General features: G+C 37.8%; 1 protein-coding gene across 1 annotated transcript in view; it reads right to left on the bottom strand.

Annotated features, from left to right (window-relative positions):
- mid2 (midline 2) overlaps positions 1–20,199 on the bottom strand; it is a 149,956-nt gene that overhangs the window by 93,909 nt on the left and 35,848 nt on the right. The window contains exon 2 of the mRNA XM_017434339.3: positions 15,579–15,649. The gene's annotated coding sequence lies outside the window, so the exon portion shown is untranslated. The remainder of the gene's footprint in view (positions 1–15,578; positions 15,650–20,199) is intronic.

The following is a 20,199-nucleotide window of genomic DNA, read 5'->3' as shown; positions in this document are numbered from 1 at the left end:
TTAATTACATCATTCTCAAGTAAAGCCTATGTACTAAGTAGTTTTTTTTTTATGATTCTAAGATTTTGATCATATTTTATAAGTTATGAGACAGGTGTGAAACACAATGACAGATAGTTGCTATAACTTTGTCTTGATGAGACAAGTGGGCTGTTCCTGGATGCAGGTGTGTGTTCTGCAGCCTGGGTGTGGGTTTGTTTAACTGGAAACAATGCAGAGGTTAAGAGGTTTTTACAGTTTTCCACCAGACTGCCCCGGCAAGTTACTGTTTGCCTGCCATGACCTGCACCTGTGAGACCTATCGCAGCGTGTTGTGATATTTGTTTTCATTTCCTTGTGCTCTTTGTATTTCGGTCGCATGCAGTCAGGCTACTTTGTAAAAATAACAGCAACACAACAACTTTGCTAACAGACAGACAAGGTTGATTTCAACAGTTCAAGCCAAGATTTTAGGCAAAGATGTTTTATAATGTGGAGTGCTTGGGATATATTGTTTTGATGGTGATGCTCAGCTACTTACACACTAAGATTTAGCTCAACACCTGTAAAACTGAGTTATATTTTTATTTTTGTGTTCGAATGTCAGTTGGCAGTGGCAGCCATCTTGAAATGGGTTGACTCCAAAGATGAAACAGTCGTAGCTGTACATCCTAGGATTACTGATTACTGAATCCTGAAAATTCCATCAAAATCTGTTCATTAGTTCTTCAGTGATCTTGCTAACAGACAGACAGACAGATGGACAAACAAACCATCCAGCACTAATGAAAACATAACCTCCTTGGCCAAAGTAAAAAATAGCATTTGCATGAACTGTTATAAACCTTTTTGAGATTGGAGTTGTTTAAGGTTGACAGCAGTCTACTTTGGTTTTAGCCTCGCTCAGACAAGCCATTAGCTCATTTATCTGGTCAGGCTATTTTTCTAAACAGAGAAGACATTAATTGTTGATAACGTTTTCACAGAACCGCCTATGAAATGAGCTGAACTATTCCTTTAATCATTACAGCAGTTGTATTTACTGAGTTGGACAGAAGTCACACAGTGAGAAATCTGCACCTACAGCACAGTGAGGAGGTTGTGGGTAAATAGTGCCAGACGAGGTGTGGTCTGACATGCAGGTGTGTCTTCAGACTGTCAACAGGAGGGGACCAGACAGTGTCTCAACACATGTCTTTAGCTCGCCTATATTTACCTATCTGTCCACATTTGTTATAACTGCAAATACATATCTGAGGTTGTTCCCCGGCTGGATAAATGTTTGTGGCCACCTCTTATGCCAAATGTCTTCTGTGGATTTATTCTGCTGAGCTGCTCTACATTGTGGGTTGGATGTATCAGGTTATCTCTCTGTTTGCTTTTCTTTTGTCACTATGACATGTAGGAGGTTGTGTTACCGGACAAACAGGTTGAATAGGATTTTAGTCGGTTAAAAGAATAACAAACGTCATATGCTGCTCACAAAACAACAAAAGAATACCTTTAAGAAAAATCTGTACATTTATGTGATTAGATTTATTAACTAAGGACATTTGCCCAATACTATAATTAAAGGCCCAGCAGTTCTTGACGAAACACATATTGCCCGCCACCTTTTATATCAGAGTTTAAAACCAAGAAGGGACAGAACTGAAGCCACCTTTGTAATACTGCATAATATGTTAGCACAAAACGTAGGTACTGAGGATGACGCTCAGCTACAACCACAGCAAATGTAGCTCAACGTATGTAAACTTTACTGAGTTATAGTAATTTTTGTGTTGGCAAAGATAAACCAGATGTGGCATCCACTTTGAATTGGGTTGACTCCAAAAGTTAATCAGCTGTAGATGAAAATCTAATCGTTACTTTCTGAGGGTTTTATTAAAACCCATCTAGTGGTTTATGAGATATTTTGCTAAGAGACTAACAAAGTTGGTGCCAATAGTTAAGGCCAGAGTTTCAAGCAAAAAGACAGCACAATGTGTAGCTCTGAGTATATGTTAAGAGTAAAATTGGCTGAGTGTAGCCATATTTGTTTGCTCAGGTTAAGTTACTGTGGTAGACATCTCAAAATGAGATTGACTCCTTAAAGTAATCAGTCGTAGATGTACATCCAGTGATTACTTTCTGCGTTTCAATAAGTCTGTCCAGTGGCTCACAAGATATTTTGCTAATGCTACAGATAAACTAACACACGAACACACAGGAAAAACATCATCACCTTTGTGTAATAAATAAAGTGTATCATAAACTATCTTGAAACAGTAAAAAAAAAAACATTACATTTGTCTTTTCCTGGTTTAAACTCCCTGTATGAGTTAAGGTGAACTTCTAAAAATGAACATTGTTCCTTGAGTACACAGAGTACGTTACAAGTGGATATCGGTGTAACTCCCTGTGGAGGTGTTTTGGACTTTTAATGGGGCTTTTCCCCTTTGAGCCTGACAGGATGGTCGGCTGATTGAGTGTGCAGGGAGGTTAGGCCTGGATTCAGCCCGAGGCTCCCACCAGCTCTGACTTCACTCACTCTGACCACATGGACAACTGAATTCTCTTAGCCTTGCAGTCAGCTCCGCAGCATCCAGCGCTCTGAACGAACTCAGCGCTTTGTGGGCTGGCGAGCAGTAATGTGTGTTTACTCATTGTGTGTGCAAAGCATTTCTTTTCTCTTTTCTCCGCCGCAGTGATTGGTCAGAGGATTGCTATTGGCATTTTGTTTGAAGCCAATTTCTTTTTATTCTCTTACGCCGGGCCGCTGAGACTCCTTTGTAATTATGCTGTCTCTCCCATATGATTACAATAACCATATCAGCAAACATAAAGCTGATAACAATCGAATTATAGTCATAAGATTTTTTTTCTATTCTAGCAATAGTTCAGTTCTTTTGAAGAGGGGTTCTGTGGAAAAGTTAGGAACTTTTAATATTTTACTTGTTTTACGCAGTTCTTTGAACCACCCCCAGTTTGGAAAAATAAAGATTTGTTCTGACAAGATTGACACGTCTAAGCGAGGCCAAGACCAAAGTGAATTGCTGCTGCCTTAAAACAACATTATTCTCAAAACTTTCAAAGATCTGAAATATCCCTTTAAGATTTGGAGTTTTATTGATGGAAGAAATATTTTACTCATTGTAGAGCAAGCTTATCACCACCTGCCATCAAAAGGCAATGCGGGATAACAATGTTTTTGCTTGTGTGTGTGTGTTAGTAAGATATCTCATGAACCATTGGACAAATTTTAATGAAATTTCCAGACAGTAATCATTGGATGTTCATCTACTCTTGATTAACTTTTGGAGTCAACCAGATTCAAGATGGCTGCCACAGCCAAATGATCTTAGAAAACACAAAAATGACACCAACTAAGCCAATTATACAGATATTGAGCTAAAGTTTGATGTGGTAGTAGCTGAGAGTTATTCACAGAACATACTCTGAACGTGACATGTTGCAACACCACATGGAACCTATTTATAAGGTTTGACACTTCACACTTCCATAAAGTTTCCAGCTTAAACCTCGAGCATGTCTCCATCGCGCACACACACACACACACACACACACACACACACACACACACACACACACACACACACACCAGCGACAGCATTAGGAGCAACTGTTAGGTTCAGTATCTTGCCTGTCCACACTTTGACATGTGTACACAAGAATCTTCAGACATCCGTGCAACTGCATGTGAAGACTCGGCAAAACAACTTATATTTGACATAAACATGGTTCTTTCGGCAAACAGTGGCATTAACAAAAGTGTGATGAATTCATATGAAGGACGATTGGCCGGTGACAGAATGAGGGCAGGCTGAGGGAGTGAGGATGCTGTAGACAATAAACCCATTGGCCACTGGAGACTTGGCCTCACTATTGTGTTGCTGTGGCCCAGGCAGGGAACAGAGCACATCTTAAATTACAATCAGCTTATCAAAAGCTTGTGTGTGTGCGTGTATGCATCAATGTGCATTTGGTAGTATGAGTTTAAAACACACACACAAAGACGCACTTATGGACTTGGACATGCATGCTGGCAAATGACAAATGACCAGCACCATCAAACAGTGTGTGTCCAGAGGAAATGCATCAGCTCCTCTCTTCCTTTTTCCTCTCCAGGCCCACAGCTCATCAGAGACTTATTGTATGGCAGCAGTCTGTCTGTGTGCTGCAGTAACATGAAGTGATCAGAAAAAAAACACTCATGGAGACCTAAAGAAACTCTTTGTTCCCTTTCACATATAGGAAAGTGCAAAACTTTCAACATAGGTACTTTACTTGTGCACGTTTCTTATTATTATAGCAAACTAATACACCTGTCAACTCCAACTCTTTAATTTATATTTACTTGAAATATTTAAAAATCAATGTTATCCACACTTTTAGTCTCCTGTTTAAAGTTTCCTCCATACATTTTTTGGGCTCAAACTATTTCAGCATACTTTTAGCTATTTCAGCTTTTCATATATCATAATGTTCAGACTGATCAGAAATTATGTGCTGTAACTTTTGTTTTTTGTAACTTTTATACTTTTCAAAATATGTAACTTTATTAGAAAGAAAATCCCATAAAAATCTTGCTGATCTTGTCAGCTTTTTTTAAAGTTGTTTTCTTTGAAACCTGCTTCAGTTTACTTACTCTGTTTTTGCCTTCTTATGCTACTTTTAATTTTTAGCTACAAGTCTGCATCTTCTAGCTACTGTTCTGCCTCTTTTAGAGCATGTTCTGCTACTTTTAGCATTTAGCTAACATTTTGCAACTTTAAGCTTTCAACTACCGTTGTGCTATTTTTTTTTTAGCAATTCAGCTATCATTCTGCTACTTTTACCTTTTAACTTTGATTGTTTCTTTCAGCTACCATTCAGCTACTTTTAGCTTTTAGCTACCGTTCTGCTTCTTCTAGTGACTTTTCCGCTTCTTCTACTTTCAGTAGTTTCCATTTAATTTGTCAACAAAGTTGTATGTATTTTATTAAAACTACGCCATCTTATTCAAGCCCATATTAAAAGTAGCATCTTCTGGCCCTTTTATTTTCAGTTTAAAGTGATGAACGCATAAACAGATCAATAAACGACCGGAGGGCATAAACAACAAAAAAAAGAAGTTGCCGTGTGTTTCATCGCACCATCAGATTTCCATTAGTCTCGCCACCTCACACATGAAATTTTTCATTAACAGAGTCAAGCTGCAGATATTCTGTTCTCACTGTCAGCGGTGCAGAAAATACATATGTATGTGATACAAAACAATGTCATTAGTTTTCAATAAAAAAAAAAACTCAGATCTCTACAACCTTCTCATGTGAAGATGTGCAGCCAGAGCAGAATTTTTCCAATGCAACATTTTGACATTTGTGAAAATGAAGTGTGCAGCTATACCCACTGAAGTTTAAAAAGACAGTTATCTAAATGTTACGTGTGCTGTGTACTGTTCCTAAGTGTCACAGACCTACTGCCTCAACTAAAACAATAGAATCTAGTAATTTTTTGACCTCTCTTAGACTTAATTTGGTAAAAACATTAAATACATTTAGACATATTTAGATTAAAGTCATAGGGGGGACAGGATCGAGTCTACAGTTGATTTAGAAAGACGAGATGTGAGCTGACACAGACTGAAGACCCAGTGACGGCGATCTGGTTAAATAATGCGATTGAATGGCAACAGCTGTGTGTGTGTGTGTGTGTGTGTGTGTTGTCAGCAGAGAAACTGCCTAGACTTTCTTATCATTGTCCGTTGCCTTCTTCACCCTTTGGCTCTAAACCAAGACAGCCTGGAGCCAAACGCAGGCTGCTCATAGACACATACAACAAACTGTGAAGACTTACGACTGCTGCTCCCATCACCGAAGGAGAAAAACAAACCGCCGCATTCCTCACAAGGTCAGCTGGATGGACGTAGCAGTGACCCAGGCTCTGCATGGTTGTTTATGCCATTTAATGAAATACAAATGACACCACTGTGCAGAACTGTGCACAATGAAAGAAAAAAAAGAACTATTAAAATAAAACCTTTCTCACAAAGATCACATTTAGTAGACTTAACATTTGCAATGCCACTGTAAGACAAAAAATTAGATGGCAATTTAAGAGATTCAAAAAGAAAGTTTTTTCTATTTTTCTTTTTTTTTTTCCATGTGTTTGTATTTAACAAGTCAACACAGTTTTCCTGCTTTAGACAAACAACACTTTGGGTGGGAAGGCTGGAAAGTTAGTGGAGTAGAGTAGTTAGGGACTCAACTTCCTGTGCTAACAGTGTTTCACCTGTCCTGGCATGGCAAGTGTTGAACATAAGGCCTAAGAACAGTGTAAGGTACCCTGACCAATTTATTTATTTGTTTATTTTGACACAGCAGTTCAGCTAGTGATCAATTTGAACCGGAGCAGGAGTCAGGAGCAGGAAGGCTCTGCTGTTAAAGCGCCAACAGGACATTGATGAATGTTTAAACTTCTACAATCCTTAAATGTGTCCCATAAAGCAGCAGATGCTTCTTCACATGATGTGATTTGACATGATGAACTAGCACTATAACCTCCAAACAACTGCTGTTAGCAAACGTGCTCTAGTTCTTTAGCTTCATCTTTCAGCATTTATGTGTCAAGCTGTCGCCGCCGTGTACAGGTAGCATCACACAAGGCTGCAACTGTTGGAGACGAGATGGTGACTCAGACTTAAAATACACAAGTTTTCCATTGCAGCCTCACTTAATTCTGAGTGCTTTGACAAAGTGAATGTGCAGTTGCGTCTTTGGCATCCAATTTTGCAAAACTGTATTCTAGGCCATGAACATTCTTTCACTGCTCACCTCCAGTTATATAATACACACCTTGGCCCACTTTGTACCCAACTCAGCATCCTCCCTCAGGTTTATGATTTAACCTACTAGACTAGTTTTTTTTTAATAATTATTATTTATCATCAGTGTGGATGGTAGACCTGGACATGTTTTCTGTCATGGAACAGCTTCCACGCAGGTGTCAAAATACAGCTCTTGCACTTTTGAGATAGGCTGGAGACACCTGCAACAAAATTGAAATGAGTTCAAGACTGGTTGGAGATATCCACGATGACTCTGTGACCAGTTTAAAAGAAGGTCTGTTGCACTATTTTTTTAAACATATTCAAAATTCAAGTGACAAGACTGTGAGCCTCTGTGATTCAACAAGGAAACTGCGAACCCTGCGAAGGTCACTCTGGACACTTCCTCATGAGTGCTGTTTGCCAGCTAGCCGCCGGCAGTCTCAGGCCAGTGAGATACCACCTTAAGAGCGTCTCATGTTTAAACTTTGTGGACAAGTCAACATAAAATAATTTCTGTTGAACAGAAGCCCACACAGAGAGTGACGTACAACATTTTTTGTGGGGAACAAGAGGGACAGGAGCCCTGCCTTACATCTTATCAACACAGTCCGGGCTTCTCTGAATTACAAAACATAACAGTTTCTCCTGAATTCATTTATAGAGTGACATATACAATACATAAGGAGAAAAACTCAAAGCAAAAAGCCCCCCAGTTAAGATTCACACCACAGACTACAGATTTTTGAAGAGCACAACCACGCAGCTCACTTACAATACCAACTTTTAAAAACTTTAAAACAAGTAACCGGATATTTTGATGGAGTAAAATTTGACAGCGTAAAATTAATCTATATATTTTGGCAGGAACAGACAAAACACAATGTGTCTTTTGTCTGAAACTGCTGAAATGTTTTGATTCCTCAATACTGCCTTGAAACCTTACACAACTCGAAGTATCAAAATGCACTTCCAACCATAGTGCACGGAGAACAGCCAATGTTTTGTGACAACGCTGCGAACACTCGGGTAACTTCATCTGACAAGCTTTCACATTAACGTCGTCTTCCGAGACCTTATACAGAATTCTGGAGTCAAACCCAGTTTCAATGTGTTTCCGTAATGTCACATCTATTTTCCTCCCTTGATTAACTCACCAGCTCGCGAACATGAAGCTCCGTGTCAGCTGTCAAGATTTATATGATCAAATAAGTTGATTTTTTTTCAGTGATCTAACAAGTTGACTTTTAGCTAACTGTGCCAAAATAAAAGTGCGGTAGTAAAGCCAGACTGCATCACAGTAAATAGAGGGATTTTTAAATTTTTTTCCAGAGCTCTGAAGATGACATCTTTGTGTAGACATAAAATACATATCAAACAGAATGTATAGGATTCAAATGTTTACACACAGCACCTATTTTATGAGTTCTGTCCATCACAAATAGATTAATTTTGTATTTTTTCCATCATTGTAGCCCCGGAGTACAGAAGACAAGAAAGGTCATTATGATAAATTTATTTTCATGACATTATTTTGAGATAACTTGGTATTTATCTCATGATAACAAAGCTTGTTTTGTCGTGATAATAGTCTCAATATGACATGTGTAAATACCAAAGCTTGTTTTCTTAAGAAACAATATATTTAGTTACTTAGGCCTAAAAAAAAAGCTTGTTTTACTATAACTAAAAAAATATTTCAAAATGACAAATGAAGATAAATAAAAAGAGTATGCATGAAAAATAAGGGCAGCCATACTGACAACTGATTCAAGCTGAAAGTACCACATGTAGGAACATCCGTCTGATCAACACGCTGCTGTTATGGATCATAGAGATATGACAGTCATACTGAATGATGAAACTGAGGGTAACACAAGAATCACTCATTTCTGCTCCACAATTATCTTGTTATCTCGAGAAAACAAAGTGTTTTTTTGAAAGATAAGATTAAATTAGTTCGGTTATCTGGAGATGAGGAAACAAAAACTCATAATCATAACAAAATGAATATTAGGTCCGGCCGTTCTCAGCTTCTGTACCAGTGAAGAGTGGAGGCAGGTTTAGAAAACAGTTTAAGTCTTCACACTGACCTCACTGATGATGGAGAGGCAGGTTGTTGGACTTAATTTAGTACTTATTTAATCCTTATTGGACATTTCTTCATCACTATTTATCGTCTCAGCTAGTATTAAAGTTGATTTCTGTTAACTTTGATTGAGATGTCTTAAATGTCTATATAGCACAGCTATGAAGTATAAATATTTATTGCAACATTCAGGCCATCTGCATTTAGATCACAACGTGCTTGGTTTCCATCACACTCTGTTAATGCACCCACTCACAGCAGACTCCCCCATCCTGAAAAAACCTCTAACAAACTCCCTCGCTGGTCCAGAAATTTCTTTTTACGTGCCAAGTGTTTATGTATCAGGAGAGCGTGGCAAAGTGAACAAACAAACACACAAAAAGAGAGAATTCTTTGTTCTTTATTCTAGGTTTAGAGCTAAAGAAAACCAGACCTATCAGTGGTTCAGAATCCACAAAAAAGACAAAAACCAAAAAGTGATTATCTGCAAAAACCTTCATTAAAGTCCGGAAACAAAAAGCAGCAGTACCATAACTTTGTTTAGTCCTTAGCAAATATTTTCAATTATAATTCATGACCAAAAAAAAAAAAAAGGTTCTTGTAAGTGTTGTGTAAAAAACAGTGATCTAAAAACGTATTCAGCCATTCAGCTCAAAGTCTGAGGTGATGTTTGTTTGTTTGTTTTTGGAGAAATCCCCAGAAATTGCTATAATTTAACTTGTTTTGGATTATCCCATGTTGCTGGCAAATCTGAAAACAGCAATACATAATTTTACCAAATTTATCAAAATTAATGACTTTTATACATGTACACAATTTAAAGCATATGTTACAATATTAGGATATACGTATATTGTGCATCGCAATAATACTCCCAGAATATGGGGGTATCATCATATGGACCACATTTCCAAGCCTAACTTTTACCTTTTCTTTTATCTTAATGTACAAAAGGAGAAAAAAAGTTTTCCTAGCCCTGTCTCTTTGAAACTGTCTGCAGGTTTCTGTGTTCTGGACTGTGATAAACAGCCTTTAAAGAACACTTTATGGAGCCGGAATCACATTGCTGCTTACTGCTCAGTTGCAGATATGGTATAATATGTAAAATACATCCGACATCTGTTGAATACGGCACATGTTGTTTAGGATTACAGACATTTGGTACTAGCGGCCATCCTTTATCTCTGTCCCACTGGATCAATAGGACCCTCCTGCTTAGCACATTTCATTTCACTCATGGTTTAAACCTTATGCATTTTCTAAAAGGCTGCTTGGTAAAACCTATAAGTCTGTTTATTGGAATGGTTGTAGCCTCTGTGACATTTTCTTTTTATTTGGATAACTCCAAAAGCTAAGCAGCCTGCTAGCTTTCAGACTAGTGAGGGATATAAAAGGAAGGATGCACTGAGGGTAGTTTTAATCACAGATCACTGACATGATAATCAGTTTCTGTTTATAGATCAGACGCTGCAGTGTATAAATTACAGCCTTACTGGTTTAGAGTGTAGAATATGACTGATTACTGTTCAACAAAGCGTGCATATCCTATTGCAGAAGGCAGGCCACTGAGGTAGGAAAGACGGCAAGCCTGAGAGGGGGGCCAGAGACATAAAAAGCAAAAAGACGGAGGAGGGAAGTGGAGAAATATGGGTCAGACAGAGAAAGACAGCAAGAGCTCAATGTAAATGAGAATGTGTAAACATGTACGAGCCTAATCTCATTATCCCCCCTCCATCCTCCTGGGCCTGAGATCAGATGCCCGATTAAAGCAGGAGATGAAAGAAAAAAAGGTAGAGGAGGAAGATGGAGGTAGAAGGGGGGGAAAAGAAAATATAGGGCACCCAAGTTAGATGAAGTGTCATATCCAGAAGTAAATAGCAGTTGAGAGACAGTATGAGGGAGATATGAGTATACATCATATGCTATTTGTTACGTGAACAAAGGCCTAATAGGAATAGAAGCAGTAACTTTCCTGCACTGCCTTCTTTGACAGCTGGACAGGGAACTAAACCAAAACAGAGTGATGCTCCTCAGTGAATATCAGGTTAAACCTGAAAATTTAAGCAAAGCATCCATAAAATGAAATGCACATCTGAACATAAGAAAGCTGAGATTTTGTCCTGGTAATTCTGATAGGATAGATAAAACCAAAAACAAGTCCCACTTAAAAAAACAAACAAATCTTTTCATCCATTCATTGATTATTCATGCTCTCCACAGACAACATGCCCTCACTTTTTTTTTCTATTGCATAATGCTTGGTCCAGCCGCAAACAGCCTCACAAATTTTAAAGAGATGTCAGGTATTTCTGAGTGTTTGAATGCCTTTTACTTATTCGTCATCCAAGGTCGTTGTACCATTCCATCAACTGAGCTGAACCCTTGTGAGGTCTTCAAGTCACTCTGTTCTGTTTTCAGCATGAAAATAAATTTTGATTTCAATCCGAGACTGCTCCACGTGGCCTTATTTTTTTGGAAGAACATGTCAAAGAGCACGTTTTGTTTGTTGAAAACACTCAGTCTACACAAGTAGCAGAAATGTACAGTTCAGGTCAACTGGACGTGAGGATAACAAAAGAGCTGTAGATTTGGTAAAAATGAAATGTTGTGCAACTGTCATTTTCTGCTGGAACCCGCTAACATTTTATATGAGTTTGCTGTGTGTGTACGTGTGGATGTGTTCATAGGGCATCTTATTACAAGGATCTATCACAAAGGAAGGTTTGAGCACAACTGCAGATGTTTATGTGCTTTGTGTGTGGCCGGATTTGTCAATATGATAACAATAAAAAAGAAAAATGAGTACAGATCACTGTAAGAGTTGTTCGACTTAGAAGTTCAGAGTTGCAGATCAAAATGTTTGCTGAAAAGCTCCAGACTGTCCAGAAAACATTCCTTAATTCTGCAGCCAGATTACAAAATAAATAAATAAATAAAAAATACAACGAGAACAAGGGCAGACAGGGCTATGAGATGCATACCAGTGTACTACGGCGAATGACTCTCAGCTATGACCACATCAAACTTTAGCTCAATATCTGCAAAACTGTCAAAGTTAGAGACATTTATAGGTTTGCTAATGTGAATTAGCTTTGCCTTGAATTGAACCCAAAAGTTATACAGTTGAAGATGTATACATCCAATGGTTACTTTTTGCAAGTTTCATAAAAGTTTCGTCCTCTTGTTCATGACATATTTTGGAAACAGACAGACATACAAACCCATACAGACACAGACATGGGTACAAACATTATTGCCCCTTCGCCTGTGGTGGAGGGAGATACAGAAATGCAGGTAAGGTTGGATAGTTGGAGTAGACATTGTCTGATGTTGCTTCAGCAACAGAGAGGGGCTGCTTCATCTACATGATGACACTGGTCAAAGGCAGAATCCTTGATGCGACTAATGAGGTTAAACAGTTTGGATGTGATTGCAACAAGATACTATTTATAAAATCAAGCAATTCGAAGGAACATCGTTGCAAAAAGTTACAGTTAAAATAGTTTATTTTGATAGACATTTCAGTTTCAAACCCTTTCTTTTCGAGCTGACAGCATGAAATAACCAATCAAGGTGCAGTGAAAGCCCAGACTCTGGCCTGCTCTAATAACAGCACTGAAAGTGGTAAAGTGCTGTTAGGGTGACATGAAATGATAGCTTGAATTCAGGCAAATTGGTCAAATGTCTTAAATACTGTTCTTTCAAACTATCGTTGTTGGTTTTATTTACCCTTTCCTCTGGTTACCCTCAGAATGATGACAACCTTCACGACTTGTTCTAATGTCTGCTTTTCACATTTTACAGTACCTGCACAATTTTCGGTTGTTGTTGTTGATTCCTCATCTTCACATCTTTTTGTCAGACTCGTCTCGAGTTTTCTACTCTGGTTTTAGTCAACCCACAGCCCCACTTTCTCCTCTGTGCGAGCAGCAGCAGAGCTCTTCATCAGGCAGATGTCAGGCATCTGTCACAGTCCAGGCCAGTCTGGGCATGATTGATTTTTGGCCCACCTGCGTCTTTCGTAATGACCAACTGTCAGTTGTTTTACTGCCTGCACTCCCCCTCCCCCCCAGTACATTTTGTGGCTGCAGCATCCAGGGAGTAAATCTCTCAGCTCAGACCTACAGTGCATTATCTGGCTTGTCTTCAGATAAGACTTATGTAAGTCCACCACAGACCTGGCCCGTCACTTCCGTAATCTTTGTCAATATTAGCTCCAAGGATCTATGTTTCAAAGGAATAAACTATCAGAAATTTGACAGCAAACGTCAAATGTGATTTCTTTTACAAAGGATTTTTTTTGGGGCATTTTTGTCATAAACTCTTGAATGTCTGCTTGTACAAACAAGCAGGGTTTCCATTTCAGCTAAATATTAAAACTGAAAAGATTATGCTTAATAATGAAATTTTCTCAGGCACTGACAGAGGACAATTTCAGAGTGGTAAGTTTAATTTTTAGCAAAGTTGGATGAGCTTTTTATTGATTATTTTAAAATGAAAAAACCTCAAATGTAGTTCCAGAAAGAGACATTACAACAAATGAATGAGGGCAGCAATCACAGAAAGGCTTTTGTGTGCTGGTATGGAGGCCAACCAACTGGTTTCTTTTCTTTCTATCTGCCTTGAAAACATCAGTTAATGAGTGCTAATACAGTGGTGATATTCTGTTTTTTTCCAGCATCAACAAATTTTTAAGAATTATTTTCTAGCAGATACCAATTATGTTTTAAAGTTGGCTGGATTGAGATCATGTCGTAATAAAAGAAGACATAATAAGCCTATCAATTTGCTGAATCAGATATTTTTCTTTAGTTCTTTGATTTCTTTTGTCTTCTTTGCTTTTTCAATTTTTCTGACTCCATCCATCCATCCATCCATCCATCCATCTTCTTCACCTGCCTTTTTGTTCATGTTTGTGGAGGAGCTGGTGCCTATCTTGAGCGATCGTGGTGGTCAAGAAGTGAGATACACCCTGGACATGTTGCAATTGTTTTCTTCTCATTTATTCGTTCATTCACTTAAAAATATATATAAAAATGTTTTTGTGAAACTTAAAATGAAGGTTTCTGTCTTGCATTATATTGGCATTTGAACATTACAGCAAGGAAACAGCTTTTATCGATCAGCTAATCTCTAAAAATAACTCAAAGGTATGAGGACGATGGCTAAACCATAACCAGGATAAGACTTCCTCTTGTCTGAATGTAGTTAGAGTTTAAAATGGTAATAAATGGTTACATCTTTGTCAAACAATTGCCTGTAATTTTGAAATTGCATTTTATTGTAGGCATTATTTGATCTTGATATGACTGTTTACCTACAGAAAAATAAACCTCCATCTTCTTTTTTTAGATGCTGCTTTACCTTTAGTCAAACTTGAGAAGTAAAACAAGATCAGTGGTAATGAATGGTCATGTTACATTGAAACAACTTCAAAGTGAATGGTAAATTTTATTTTACTTCTCTGTGCCAACATATTATGGTGTTCCAAGGATGATGCAATGTTCCAAAGGGGGTGGGGGGGGGTCGAAGTAAACTAAAGGAGTCTATTTTCTGTACATAAAGGTTTATATAAATGCTTGAAAAGATATACGTGAGCAACATTCCTAAATGTGTTGAATTGATAACCAATGTTTATGCACTATCATGCTCCATAACGTCCCTGAATTCAATTGAAAGAAAATAAATAGCTTGTAATCATTTCTGACACGGGTGCGTAAAGTCATGGATGAATAAGGTGTTTAACTTTCACCTTCAGGGACAAAGTCTAATAAACTCTCTTTGAGGCTATACAATATTCTCCGACTGAACTCAGACCTCTGTCTGACTCCATCTGATGATAAACACATGCCGGGAACATGTTCAAAATCTCCCTCGTGTCCCACGGCAGCCTTCAAACTCAGTAAGAGGGGCTTCAAACTGCAGACAGAGTGAAAGAAAGGGCACACTGTCTCCCCTGGCTGCACTCACCTGCATGTCAAGCTTCTTTGATCATATACTGTTCTGAGGCAACATACAACTTTCAGATGTGGAGTTGGGGCAAATCTTACGCCTTCTCTGTTGTCCGTTGCTGTTTGTGTTTTGTATTTGCAACTCCATTCTTTGTGTTTATTTCTCTTTCTCCATCTTCTTTCTCTGCCACCTTTCATTCCATCAACCTGGCATGGCCAACTGAGTGCCCAAAGAGAGCAGAGATGCTGCAGAAGGCGCCTTTGAAAGAGAGATCTGGCTGCAAACCTTTTATTTATAGTGCTATACCTGGCCAAGACCGGCTACAGGGTAGATCTGCTGTCAGAAGGCATACACCAGAAAAAGGGACGAGAACGGAGAAGGACATAAAAATGCAAGACGTCAGAGAGAGAAAAGGGGGACGAGTGCTTCTTTAATGTTAGAATTTTATTTATGCTTATGCAAAGGCTCATAAAAGAAGTAAATAATGAAAAATAAGAACTACTTCAGAGGAAAGAGAGAGAGAGAGAAAAAAGAAGAGGGGAGCAAAAGTAGAGCAGAATGATAAAACGGGCTCATGTGGTTCGATGAAGGAAGAAAGTTAACAAATATTCTTCTAACGAATTTACTCAAATGACTGAGTCTCAATGAGTCAAATTAAAGCTATGCTATGTAGGAACATATCTTCTAAATAAAATCAAAATCCATAAATAGATGGAATGCAAACTTCAAATAGAGAAAATGGAAACTTACCTTTTCAGTCTTGAGCCGTTGCTCTGCCTGGATGTGACTTCTGTCGGATGTTTATGCAGCACTTATCGGCTCTATAAGACACACAGAAACAACTAGCTCAAGGTTTTCTTCATGGCACTGTCACAGAGGATAAAAGATCAGCAAAAGTGTTGGTAGAAGACGCTAAAAGGATGATAAAAGGAAAGAAAAAAAATGCTCAAAGTTAAAAAAAAAACAGAACACCTCAGAGTTGATTTAACTTCTTGGCTTTTTGAAATAAAATATGCAACATACAGTGAACTAGCCTTCACCTGTTAGAATTATAGTTATTAATTGAATTAACTGCTTGTTCTGTATTGTGTTGCTGCTGCCGTTTGATGATTGATGGCGTTAACATAGTTTTCAACCCAGCAGTGTTTGGTCATAAATCTACTTCGTCCATTTTCAAAGATGTTCAAATGTGGTCTGTGGGTGGGGCTGAGGTAGCTCAGTGGTCAGTGCTGTGGTCTTAAAATCTTGAAGTTGTAGGTTCAAGTCCAGGATGCAGCAGGAATGGTGTAAAACAATTGACAAATCTTTCTTGTAAGTTTATTCACTTTGGTGATCCTTAAAGAAAGGACCAGCCAAAAGATCAACATAAAATATGTTGAGTACAGCACTTCTGAAGTCACAAACAGCATCATACTTTACAACACGCTTACTTTTCGTTTGGAGAGTGGGCTGTAAATATTGTGACACAGTTTGAGATTTTATTGAAGTGATTTCTGCTCAGTCAAAGCCTTGACTCGGTGTTGCATGGAACATCCCAACTGTAGCGGTGCTACTGTCTACATTTTCTCAGCATGGCACTGCTCGACCTCCTGCGTCGGCCGCAGATCCCTGTATGCCTCTCTGACAAGTAAATAAATGAGTATTTCAAAAGAGTATATTGCAGTGACTCATGGTAAACATAGAAATAAGAAATATGTGTGTTTATGTATTAAGAGACGATGTGTGTAAAATCATTTCAAAACGTCTCACTAAAAACACTTTGCATGTTTTCTTTTGGATAAGGCACATAATAACTCAAAAGGCTGCCATTGACAGATGCTGTCTTTGCCCGTGAAGGACTGTTAGTTTGACAAATGGATTCTCCCGGAGCTGTCTACCTGGTTCTGCATGGGAAAATCAGACAGGAATGCTACAAGGCAGGCCTGTCCTTCTAGTCCTAAATGCCACATCTGGGAACTCAAACGAGGATCATTACAGAGTCGGGGCGTGTAGTTTAGACTGACAAAATGCTGTTTACTTTAAACAGAGCTGACACTTTCGATTGTCCGTGTCACACAGGTGAAAATTAAAATTTGTCTTTAGAGTCAGTCAGTATTTCAAGTGCAATTTGTCATTGAGGGGCCATCATTAAAAGGAATCAATCCCTGCTAAAAGACAAAAACTGGAAATCAGTCACTTTTAAATAGCTGTTTATATCTTTTTGTTTCTGCTTTCAATTACTCCTCATGTGTGCATCACAGACAACCTTCACTAAATCCATATTAATGGTTCACATGAAAGACAAATGAAAGAGCGAGGGGAAAAAAATAATAAAAGGAAATCCTGCAGAAAGAATCCACTAATTAACAATGTATTTATAACTGGATACAAATTCAAAAACACCTGAGCAGACATGGGCCAGTTTTCAGTCTCAAGGTATACCACGGACTTAAAAAGTCATCATTTCAAAACCACTATTTTTCTTGCCATATTTATTTTTCTGCTGTTTAAATTCCTTTTAATATTTTATAAAAAAAGACAAAACAAACATTAAATTTTGTCAGCCAATATAACAATTAAGTTAAAGGAAAAGTCTGTATAATATAACAGCAAAAATCAATAATGGAAAATGCTCATTTATTGCAAGGGAATAGTGTACAACCATTTAAAAAGTATCCCATAAAGTCCACATGCATCTTCCGCATAAACACTGAGAATTCTGATAACACATAGTCACTGGTGAGGTCTGTGTCATGATCTTTTTCATGGAAAATATAGGATAGAAAAAGTAAATGATCTTAAGGCTGAGGAGGGGAGCTGACAAGGCCCTGCCTGGACTTCAGCCAAACAGTCCAACAAATGCATTATGTTTCCACTCAGTGGGGGGTCTGAGATGGCTGACAGGCTGAAAGGCATGGTGGCAGCTTTACAAAGCAACCAGTTAAAGAAGAACATGGCAGATTTAAACAATGTATGTTGGCATGGCTCAGAGCAGATCTGGGGGGCATTTGTACAAATAATGGGCTCAATTTTTGATCAAAAAAGGGAATTATTTTCCTCCCTCTTCATCACATCCTACATGATCACAAATCACCACTAATATCATCCATCCATCCATCCATCTGGGGAGCTAGTGCCTATCTCCAGAAGTACCACTAATATCATTATAAAGTTATATTGTAAGAAAGAAACAGGCATTTTATATTCAAGAGCGTACACTTATATATATTTTTTTAAAAGTGCAAAAGCACACACATCTTAGTAGGTCAAAATAAAACAGGTAGTTCTTTTTTGACAATCAAAAGAAGAAAGGTACGTGAGGAAATTAATTGTTAAATATTCATTGGTCCGCAGGCTCCAACAAGTTGACTGGCGAGGAGGCACAGTGCTGACAGATATGAGAGTTAGTCTCAGGGACTGAAAATCAAGGGGAAAGATCTCGGAGAGTGGAGTTAAAAATAGAACATGAAGTGAAGGAGGGGTGGAAGAGGAGGAGGAGGAGGAGAAGGAGGAGGAGGCGTACCTGTGGGCCCGGACGCAGCCTAGTTAGTAATGAGCAGGACCACCGTGGGCGCTGATGGGCTGTAAAGGGAGACGGAGTGGGGGAGAGCAGGAGACCAAGAGAGGTCACCAGAAACAAGGAGGAATGTCATCAAGAAAGGGGGAAAAAAAGAAGAGCATAAAGGGAGTGGAAGATCAGATGAAAGAGTAAATGAGCTGGAAGAGGAAAAAGGAGATAATGAGAAAACAAGTCAAATTAGCATGAAAGCCTGTGTTTGAGTTTAAAACAAACAAAATTTCACGCAAGGCTGGGGAACAAACTATAATGTATTTTCAGCTTTGGGTGCGATGAATAAAAGTTTTCACCCTCCTGAAGCGCTCAAAACAGGGAGAGACAAAGAGATGAAGAGAAGCCACAGGAGGGTTAACAATGCTTTCATGGAGAAAACAAATCTATATTGTGAATGTATGATGTGATTATGTATTGTCTGGAATCTATAAACACATAATTATGGTGGCAACCTATTAGTTTGGCTCTGGTTTATTTGGAAGAACAAATGACCACAAAAAATGGACTGTCAAACATTGTTTTCATTTGTAGTTTTTCAGTTAGCTTTAATTATCATTTTCTTCACTCAGTCAATACTTTTGGTAAATAAATAAATAAATAATCTATCTGTGAATTAAATACAGTTAACAAAGGAAAGTTGTGTTTGGCGTTTAGTTTGCATGAACAGAAAAAATACAACCCGCCTGCATGAAATCTTACAAAAAAATAATAAATACAAATCTATGATTAGAATTCAAAAAAAAAATTAGTTAAAAACAAAAGTACATTTTTGGCAAATTAGTTTTAACAATAATAATAATAGTAATAATAATAGTAACAAAAAAGCTAATTGTTTTGGTTGTGGAACTTGAGAACAGCTGTACCTGCTATTATTAATTTTGATGTAATTCTCAGGACCATGACTGGACTATTCTGTTATTTCAACCTCAGCAATCTAGACTTCTCTGTTATCCCAAAAAAATATTTTCTCAAATTTTTATCTAAAGAAACAAGCTTTTCATGTACCATAACACTAACGACACTTTTTCAATATTGTAAAGAACACAAGCAAATTGTGACAAAAACCCAACTCAAATGAAAATAAAACCAACTCTTATGGAACATGATTGATTATTATTTTTTTCAATAATTCTATAACTTTAAAATCGTACACTAAGTTCTGAAACCATCTCAACCTCTTTGTGGAACGAACACACTGAGACTTAGCATAAAAATCCTGCTTGCTTGCTTGCCCATTAGTTTAATTTGCTGCATACTGAACAATGAATATTTAGTATTGAACACTGTGAATGCTGTCATTAATTTTCAATACAGTTTATTATTTAGCAGAACAAATTAGCACAAGGTGGACCTAATAAACCCTAGTCAATTACTGACAGAATAGCAGCAAATCTCTCTCTCTCTCTCTGTCTCTAAAATGTGTTGCAGTTTATCAAACACAAAATATTCAGAATTTGCATTACTTTGCAAAACCTTTTTAGTTTAGCAAAACATGTACAAAGACTTGTCAAGACAAGTCAAACTGGATTTTATAATGATGCACTGACAGGTAATCTTCCATGTAGCATTATACAACATGAAAAACTTCAAAAAGGTTTTAAAATTGTTGAGGGTCAAAAGCATTGATTTTGATTCAAACTGTAAAGAGTCTTTAGCTTTCTTTTTTTTACTTGGTAAAACTCTGGCATATTATTAGCTAATCATACTTTAGTTAAATAGTTACCATTATGGCAAATATGTTTACTGACTCTGCTGTCAGTCACTGTCTAATATTTAACTGTAAGTGTGAGATTAGAGTCTAAACGTACCATGGTTGTAATG

The sequence above is a fragment of the Kryptolebias marmoratus genome, linkage group LG9 (assembly GCF_001649575.2).
Source record: "Kryptolebias marmoratus isolate JLee-2015 linkage group LG9, ASM164957v2, whole genome shotgun sequence".
Classification (NCBI taxonomy): Eukaryota; Metazoa; Chordata; class Actinopteri; order Cyprinodontiformes; family Rivulidae; genus Kryptolebias; species Kryptolebias marmoratus.
Note: the sequence above shows the minus strand (reverse complement) of the source record. Positions and strands in the feature narration are given on the sequence as shown.